This window comes from Arachis hypogaea, chromosome 12 (assembly GCF_003086295.3).
Source record: "Arachis hypogaea cultivar Tifrunner chromosome 12, arahy.Tifrunner.gnm2.J5K5, whole genome shotgun sequence".
Classification (NCBI taxonomy): Eukaryota; Viridiplantae; Streptophyta; class Magnoliopsida; order Fabales; family Fabaceae; genus Arachis; species Arachis hypogaea.
The window spans coordinates 82416647-82426740 of record NC_092047.1 but is presented as its reverse complement, the minus strand read 5'-3'; the positions used below and the strand labels follow the sequence as shown (position 1 = coordinate 82426740).

At 40.5% G+C, this 10094-nt stretch overlaps 1 non-coding gene across 1 annotated transcript; it reads right to left on the bottom strand.

Annotated features, from left to right (window-relative positions):
• Nucleotides 1-713: 713 nt before the first annotated feature.
• LOC112731610 (small nucleolar RNA R71) lies at nt 714-817 on the bottom strand. The gene has a single exon (XR_003167382.1). It is a non-coding gene; the product is annotated as a small nucleolar RNA R71 (small nucleolar RNA).
• Nucleotides 818-10094: the final 9277 nt, after the last annotated feature.

Below are 10094 nucleotides of genomic sequence, written 5' to 3'. Positions count from 1 at the left end.
TTATTTACTAACACTTCTCTCCTTATAATTCAAACCCTCTCTCCCTCTCTGTGTTTGAATTCTTCATCTTCTCCCTTTTTCATTTTACTCTTCTATTCTTCTACTCATATAAAAGAATCTCTATACTGTGACATAGAGGATTCCTCTTCTTTTCTGTTCTTATCTTTTTTATATGAGCAGGAGCAAGGATAAGAACATTCTTGTTGAAGCTGATCCGGAACCTGAAAGGACTCTAAAGAGGAAGCTAAGAGAAGCTAAAGCACAACACTCTGGAGAGGACCTGACAGAATTTTTCAAAAAAGAAGAAGAGATGGCCGAACCCAATAACAATGGTGGAGATACAAGGAAGATGTTTGATGACTTTATTGCACCCTCTTCTAACTTCTGTGGAAGAAGCATCTCAATTCCTGCAATTGGAGCAAACAACTTTGAGCTTAAGCCTGAATTAGTTTCTCTGATGCATCAGAACTGCAAGTTTCATGGACTTCCATTGGAAGATCCTCATTCAGTTCTTAGCTGAATTCCTACAAATCTGTGACACTGTTAAGACCAATGGGGTTAATCCTGAGGTCTACAGACTTATGCTTTTCCCCTTTGCTATAAGAGACAGAGCTAGGACATGGTTGGAATCACAACCTAAAGATAGCCTGAACTCTTGGGAAAAGTTGGTCAATGATTTCTTGGCCAAATTCTTTCCACCTCAGAAGTTGAGCAAGCTTAGAGTGGAAGTCCAAACCTTCAGACAGAAGGAAGGTGAATCCCTCTATGAAGCTTGGGAAAGATACAAGCAATTGATCAGAAGGTGTCCTTCTGACATGTTTTCAGAATGGAGCATCATATGTATATTCTATGATGGTCTGTCTGAATTGTCCAAGATGTCATTGGACCATTCTGCTGGAGGATCTCTTCATCTGAAGAAGATGCCAGCAGAAACCCAAGAACTCATTGAAATGGTTGCAAATAACCAGTTCATGTACACTTCTGAAAGGAATCCTGTAAATAATGGGACAACTCAGAAGAAAAGAATTCTTGAGATTGATACTCTGAATGCCATATTGGCTTAGAACAAAATATTGACTCAGCAAGTCAATATGATTTCTCAGAGTTTGACTGAAATGCAAGCTGTATCAGGCAGTACTAAAGAAGCCTCCCCTGAAGGAGAAGCTTATGATCCTGAGAATCCGGGAATGGAAGAGGTGAATTACATGGGAGAATCCTATGGAAACACCTATAATCCTTCATGGAGAAATCATCCTAATCTCTCATGGAAGGATCAACAGAAGCCTAATCAAGGCTTCAATAATAATAATGGTGGAAAAAATAAGTTTGGCAATAGCAAACCTTTTCCATCATCTTCTCAGCAACAGACAGAGAATTCTAAGCAGAGTCACTCTAACTTAGCAACTGTAGTCTCTGATCTATCTAAGACCGCTTTCAGTTTCATGACTGAAGCAAGGTCCTCCATTAGAAATTTGGAGGCACAAGTGGGTCAGCAGAGTAAAAGAGTTACTGAACTCCCTCCTAGTACTCTCCCAAGCAATACAGAAGAGAATCCAAAAAGAGAGTGCAAGGCTATAATTATAACCAACATGGCCGAACCTGGAGAGGAAGAAATGGCAGTGATTTTCAGTGAGGAAGACCTCAATGGACGTTCACTGGCCTCCAAGGAGTTCCCTAATGAGGAACCAAAGGAATCTTAGGCTCATATAGAGACCATAGAGATTCCACTAAACATACTGTTGCCATTCATGAGCTCTGATGAGTATTCTTCCTCTGAAGAGGATGAAGACATTGTTGAAGAGCAAGTTTCTCAGTATCTAGGAGCAATCATGAAGCTGAATGCCAAGTTAATTGGTAATGAGACTTAGGAGGATGAACCCCCATTGCTCGTTGAAGAACGGATGATTGACGGTTTAGAATTCAGAATAAATTCCCGTTGCAAGTATAGTTTCTAAACCAAGCAATCATCCTTTCTTACAAATGTTTTGGTTGTCACAAGTAACAAACCCAATAAAATTTATAAACCGAAGTATTCAAACCTCGGGTCGTCTTCTCAAGAAATTGCAGGGAGGTGTTCTTATTATTAGTTATGGAAAACAATGTTTTTGGGTTTTGAAAGGTTTGAACAAGGAAAATAAATTTCAGGAATTAATAAATTAATATCTAATAAAACTCTTGGCAAGGTATGAAAATTTGAAAGTCCTATCCTAGTTACTCTTATGAGAATTGAGTTTAACCCCACTTAGTTAACCTTTACAAAAGCAAGAAAAAGTCAAGTGGACTAATTAGTTATATTTCCAAGTCCTAGCCAACTCCTAAGGAAAGACTAGAGTTAGTGGAATTCCAGTCAATTAGAGGAATTAATTAACAATCACGATAAGTTTAATAACTCAAGAGCCTCCAGTTAATCAATTAAAGCCAAGAATATAAAAAAGCTAAATAAGAATCATAAATCTGAAATATCTCAATTGCATTTAATAAAAGGAAATTAATCCAAAAATATAAAGAGTTCATAAGCCAATTTGGCAACATAAGTAATTAAATAAGAGCATTAAAGTATCTGAAAGTAAAAGAGAAATATAAAGTAAAAAAATATTGAACCTGATGAAAAGTTGAAATCCTAAATCCTTTAAGAGGAATCCTAATCCTAAAACCTAAGAGAGAGGAGAGAACCTCTCTCTCTCTAAAAACTACATCTAAACTTATGAAAAGTGAATAATGGAAGGCATGTTGATGAATGAATGGATTTTCCCACTTTATAGCCTCTAATCTGTGTTTTCTGGGCCGCAAACTGGGTCGAAAACAGCCCAGAAATCGCTGGAGAAGAAATCTGCCACGCTGATTTTTGTCACTGCGACGCATCCGCGTGGAGCGCGCGTTCGCTTCACCTAGCGTCAGGGCAACTATGGCATATTATATATCAAATCGAAGCCCCGAACGTTAGCTTTCCAATGCAACTAGAACCGTATCGTTTGAACCTCTATAGCTCGAGTTATGACCGTTTTAGTGCGAGAGGATCAGGCTGACAGCTTTGCAGTTCCTTCAACTTCTTGTATTCCTTCCACTTTTGCATGCTTCCTTTCCATCCTCCAAGCCATTCCTGCCCTGTAATCTCTGAAAACACTTAATACACATATCATGACATCGAATGGTATAAAGGGAGAATCGATATTAATGAAATTAAGGTCAAAGGATCATGTTTTCAATCATAGCACAAAATCGAGAAAGAAAATATAAAACATGCAAATAGTATGAATAAGTGGGTAAAGATTGATAAAATCCACTCAAAATAGCACAAGATAAACCATAAAATAGTGGTTTATCACTTGTCAATGAACTGAATCATCTGGTTCAACTGAAATTACCTCAGAAGAAACAGGATCTTGGAAAGTTCTTAATACCTTGTACCATAGGCACCATGACCTTTAAGAAGGCTATGTGTGACCTTGGGTCAAGTATAAACCTCATGCCTCTCTCTGTAATGGAGAAACTAGGGATCTTTGAGGTACAAGCTGCAAGAATCTCACTAGAGATGACAGACAATTCAAGGAAACAGGCTTATGGACTTGTAGAGGATGTCTTAGTGAAGGTTGAAGGCTATTACATCCCTGCTGACTTCATAATCCCAGAGACTGGGAAGGATGAAGATGAATCCATCATCCTTGGAAGACCCTTCCTAGCCACAGCAAGAGCTGTGATTGATGTGGACAGAGGATAGTTAGTCCTTCAAGTGAATGAGGACTACCTTGTGTTTAAGGCTCAAGGATCTTCTTCTGTAACCATGGAGAGGAAGCATGAAAAGCTTCTCTCAATACAGAGTCAAACAGAGCCCCCACGCTCAACTTCTAAGTTTGGTGTTGAAAGGCCAACATCAAGCTCTGAGTCTCTCTGAAGCTCTCTAAGAGCTTCACTGTCAAGCTACTGACATTAAAGAAGCGCTTATTGGAAGGCAACCCAATGTTATTTAATTATATTTATTTATTTTCCATTGTTATTTTATGTTTTCTTTAGGTTGATGATCATGTGAAGTCACAAAAACAACTGAAAAATAAAAAACAGAATGAAAAACAACATTAAAAATAGCACACCCTGGAGGACAGGCTTACTGGCGTTTAAACGCCAGTAAGGATAGCAGAATGGGCAGCACTCTGGGCGTTTAACACCAAAAAGGGCTGTCTGGCACAGGCTGGCGTTAAACGCCAGAAATGGGCATCTGGCTGGCGTTTAATGCCAAAAATGGGCATTTGGCTGGCGTTTAACGCCAGAAATGTGCAGCAGAGTGGCGTTTAACGCCAGGAAAGGTAGCAGAGCTGGCGTTAAACGCCAGAATTGGCATAGAATGGGCGTTTGAACACCAAAATGGTGCAGGGACTCGAATTCCTTGACACCTCAGGATCTGTGGGCCCCACAGGATCCCCACCTACCCCACTTCTTCTTCTCTCCTCTTCACACCTTTGCATAACACTCTTTCCCAAACACCATTCACCTATCAAATTTTACCCTCTTCCCCATATTCTCTTCACCACTCCAATCCATCCATCATTAAACCCACCTACCTCACCATTCAAATTCAAACCATTTTCCTCCTAAAACCCAACCCCTCATACACGGCTACCCTCTCTCCCTTACCCTATAAATACCCCTCCTTACAACCTTCAATTTCACACTTCATACACACTTAACCCCCCTTGGCTGAACCTTCTCCTCACCTCCATCTCCCCCACTTCTTCTTCTTTTACTACTTTCTTTCTTCTTTTGCTCGAGAACGAGCAACCATTCTAAGTTTGGTGTGGGAAAAGCTAAAGCTTTTTTGTTTTTCCATAACCATTAATGGCACATAAGGCCAGAGAAACCTCTAGAAAGAGAAAAGGGAAGGCAATTGCTTCCACCTCCGAGTCATGAGAGATGGAGAGATTCATCTCAAAATCCCATCACTAGAAAGAGGATGGAGCAAACAAGAGAGCCCACTCATGGACCTCAACAAGAGCATGAGGAAGTTCCTCATCATGAAATCCCCGAGATGCCTCAAGGGATGTATTTTCCTCCATAAAACTATTGGGAGCAAATCAACACCTCCCTAGGAGAATTGAGTTCCAACATGGGACAACTAAGGATGGAGCACCAAGAGCATTCCATCCTCCTCCATGAAATTAGAGAAGACCAAAGAGCCATGAGGGAGGAGCAACAAAGGCAAGGAAGAGACATAGAGGAGCTCAAGCACTCCATAAGATCTTCAAGAGGAAGAACTAGCCGCCATCACTAAGGTGGACCCGTTCTTTAATTTCCTTGTTCTTATTTTTTCTGTTTTTCGTTCCCTATGCTTTATGTTTTATCTATGTTTGTGTCTTTATTACATGATCCTTAGTGTCTAGTGTCTATGTCTTAAAGTTATGAATGTCCTATGAATCCTTCACCTTTCTTAAAATAAAAAATGTTTTAATTGCAAAAGAACAAGAAGTACATGATTTCAAATTCTATCTTGAAATTAGTTTAATTATTTTGATGTGGTGGCAATACTTTTTGTTTTCTGAATGAATGCTTGAACAGTGCATATTTTTGAATTAGTTGTTTATGAATGTTAAAATTGTTGGCTCTTGAAAGAATAATGAAAAATGAGAAATGTTATTGATAATCTAAAAAATCATAAAATTGACAAAGCAGTGAATAGACAAAGCTTGCAAAAAAAATAGCGAAAAAAAAAGAGAAAAAAAAGAAAGAAAAAGAAAAAGCAAGCAGAAAAAGTCAATAGCCCTTTAAACCAAAAGGCAAGGGTAAAAAGGATCCAAGGCTTTGAGCATTAATGGATAGGAGGGCCCAAAGGAATAAAATCCTGGCCTAAACGGCTAAACCAAGTTGTCCCTAACCATGTGCTTGTGGCGTGAAGGTGTCAAGTGAAAAGCTTGAGACTGAGCGGTTAAAGTCGTGGTCCAAAGCAAAAAGAGTGTGCTTAAGAGCTCTGGACACCTCTAACTGGGGACTCTAGCAAAGCTGAGTCACAATCTGAAAAGGTTCACCCAGTTATGTGTCTGTGGCATTTATGTATCCGGTGGTAATACTGAAAAACAAAATGCTTAGGGTCACGGCCAAGACTCATAAAGCAGCTGTGTTCAAGAATCAACATACTGAACTAAGAGAATCAATAACACTATCTGAATTCTGAGTTCCTATAGATGCCAATCATTCTAAACTTCAAAGGATAAAGTGAGATGCCAAAACTGTTCAGAAGCAAAAGGCTACAAGTCCCGCTCATCTAATTGAAGCTAATCTTCATTGATAAGTTTGGAATTCATTGTATATTCTCTTCTTTTTATCCTATTTTATTTTTAGTTGCTTGGGGACAAGCAACAATTTAAGTTTGGTGTTGTGATGAGCGGATAATTTATACCCTTTTTGGCATTATTTTTACATAATTTTTAGTATGTTTTAATTACTTTTTATTATATTTTCATTAGTTTTTATTCAAAAATCACATTTCTGGACTTTACTATGAGTTTGTGTGATTTTCTATGATTTCAGGTATTTTCTGGCTGAAATTGAGGGACCTGAGCAAAAATCTTATTCAGAGGCTGAAAAAGACTGCAAATGCTGTTGGATTCTGACCTCTCTGCACTCGAAGTATATTTTCTGGAGCTACAGAAGCTCAATTGGCGCGCTCTTAATTGTGTTGGAAAGTAGACATCCTGGGCTTTCCAGAAATATATAATAGTCTATATTTTGCTTGAGATTTGATGGCCCAAACTTGAGTTCAAAGACAGCCTAAAACATCTTGGCGTAAAACGCCCAAACTGGCACCAGAATTGGAGTTAACTCCAGGAACAGCCTAAGCACGAAAAAGCTTCAATGCTCAGCCCAAGAACACAACAAGTGGGCCCTGAAAATAGATTTCTGCACTATCTGCACTTAGTTACTCATTTTCTGTAAACCCTAGTTACTAGTTTAGTATAAAAACTACTTTTAGAGATTTATAGAAAGGAGAGATTTTATCAATATAATACTATCATCTATTGTACACGTTTGGAGGCTGGCCTCACAGCCATGCCTAGACCTTTCACTTATGTATTTTCTACGGTGGAGTTTCTACACCCCATAGATTAAGGTGTGGAGCTCTGCTGTTCTTCATGAATTAATACAAGTTCTATTGTTTTTCTATTCAATTCACGCCTACTTCTTCTCTAAGATATTCACTCGCACTTTAACCTGATGAATGTGATGACCCGTGACACTCATCATCATTCTCACTTATGAACGCGTGCCTGACAACCACTTCCGTTCTATCTGCAATAGCTTGAATGTGTATCTCTTGGCCTCCTGGTTCACGACGCATGGTTGCCTCTCCTGACAACAGAGCATTCTATTCCGTGAGATCAGAGTCTTCGTGGTATAGGCTAGAACCATTGGCAGCATTCCTGAGATCTGGAAAGTCTAAACCTTGTCTGTGGTATTCTAAGTAGGATCTGGGAAGGGATGACTGTGACGAGCTTCAAACCTGCGAATGTGGGGCACAAGTGACAGTGTGCAAAAGGACAATGGTCCTATTCCGACGCTAGCGGGAACCGACAGATGATTAGCCGTGCGGTGACAGCGCATATGGATTTGTTTTCATCCGAGAGGATCATACAGCTTGCCATGGAAGGAGGTAACGCATGGTTGGAAGAAGACAATAGGAAAGCAGAGGTTCAGAAGCAACAAAGCATCTCCAGACGCTTATCTGAAATTCCCACCAATGAATTACATAAGTAACTTTATCTTATTTTATATTTTATTTATATTTTAATTATCAAAACCTCATAACTATTTGAATCTGCCTGACTGAGATTTACAAGGATGACCATAGCTTGCTTCAAGCCGAAAATCTCCGTGGGATCGACCCTTACTCACGTAAGGTATTACTTGGATGACCTAGTGCACTTGCTGGTTAGTTGTGCGAAGTTGTGAAAAAGAGTTGAGATTAAGATTGTGCGTACCAAATTTTTGGTGCCATTGTTAGAGATCACAATTTCGTGCACCAAAGATATCAAGTCACCACATGTAGCACAAGAGGAGACAAATGAAGCATTGTGGGAAAGTGATCAAAAGGATCCCATCATTCAAGATTTTTTGTCCAACTTGGTCAACCCTACCAATGACCTTTATGAGCCTCCGTTATTGGATTTAGAAGGAGATGTTGATGTGGACTTCACACAACCTCCAATTTTTTACTTGAGTGATGATGAGGAAGGTTTAGAGGAGGATGAGGAAGGTGCTATTCACCAAGAAGTAAAGATAGTTGTGCAAAAACGAATTGGACAAGTGAAGACTTCTCTAACAAGCTTTCTAGGCCTGCATCAATATGCCATCTTGGAGACAGATTGGCAACTTCAAACCTTTCTTGGAGTAATGGATGGTGAAGAGAAGGATGTTATTTGGCGAAAAAATGGAAAGTTCATCAAAGGAGCCATCTTAACATTTGGAGCTCAATTTTGGTGCAAGATAACCTTAGTGGATTCCGGGGAGTGCACAAGCATGTCAATGGTGATAGAGGAACTCAAGTATGGGATCCGGGCATTAATTTCAAGAATCAACACTTATGGATCTTAGTTGCTAGCTTGAAGTCTTTTAAGAGTTTGATGCCATTCATTTGGGACCCGGGAGGTCGAATCGAGAGCAAACTCGGTTGGAAATTCAAGGAGGAGTGGAAACATAAGCCGCCCTAACAAGGATCTCCTCTCCAAGTCCAACTTAAGGACTTTAAACCAAAGTGCTAGGTGGGAGACACCCCACCATGGTAATATCCTTCTAACTTTCTCTCTTTTAACTTTTATTCATGAATAAAGTGGTTATTTTGCTTGGTTGGTTAGTTTTATTTTGAAGTTTGTTAGGTAACTTTAGTGAAATAATATGTTTTTAGGAGTTTTATGATGTTTTGAAACTTGAAAACCTATTTTGGATATCAAGATTGGTGCCTTAGAGCCAAAATTTTTGTTGCAGGAACAGAGACCTGTGCGTCCGCACAGCCTTGTGCACACGCACAGTTCCCCTGTTTTCCCGTCCTTGTGTGTCCGCACAGTAATATGCACACGCACACCACTAAACACTCCCGCTGTTCGCGGCATGCGCACGTCTTGTGTATGTGCATACAACCCTTCTTTTACCTCTATGCGACCACACACCCTGCATTCGACCACACACTTCGCCCTGTTCTCTTCAGAAAAAAAAGAGCCACCTTTGCGCGCGCATAGCTCTGTGCACCCGCACAGCCTTTGGCGACCCCTCTGGTCGCAACAAACACATCCCTTGTGCGTGGGAACGCAACCCCCTTTCCCCTTCTGTGCGTCCAGACAGAAACTTGTGCCTCCGCACAGGTTGTGATACATCTTCTGCCCGCAACGCCCGCACGCTGCTGTGCGCGCGCATACCCTTCCTTCTTCCTTGTGTGCGTCCGCACACGACCTTGTGCGTCCGCACAAGTCACTTTTCAAACGTTAATTCGAAATGGGGACTCGCGCTTCAGTTTCTCCAGTAACCCTTTTCATCTTATTTTCTCTGAAACACCCCCAACCTTTTCTCTCTTTCTCCGAGACACCACCAACCACCACCTCCGTCCAACAGCAACACCGCCGGCGACCACCGTCGCCCCTCTCTCCCTTCCTTTTCCTCTCTCCTCCGTTTTCCCATTTTCTTCTTCTTCTCTTCCCTGTCTCTGTACGACAGTAGCCTTAGCTAGCGCCCAGTCTCCAGTCGTGTGCTTCCAGCCGGCGACTAGCCATCAGCGGCGGCGAGTTTCTGTGCCGCCGCGACATTTGCAACCCTCCTCCTCTGTCCATTTCTTCTTCTCTTTCTGTCTACATTACAGGTTCCATTTCTTTCTCTGTAACCTGTGTTTTTAGTGTATCTGTTTTCTTTACTATCTTTATCTGCATTTAATTTCTGTTTTAGTAACTAGGTGGTTTTAGGGTAGATGACTTCTGTTTCTGGACTGAATATTGTTGATTGACTGGTTATTTTTGGATTTCTGGGTGAATGCTTCTTTGTATGAACTATAAATGCTGCTGTGACTAAACTAAGCATGCTGTTTTTGGACTCTGCATATAACATGCTTGACGAATCGCCCGAAT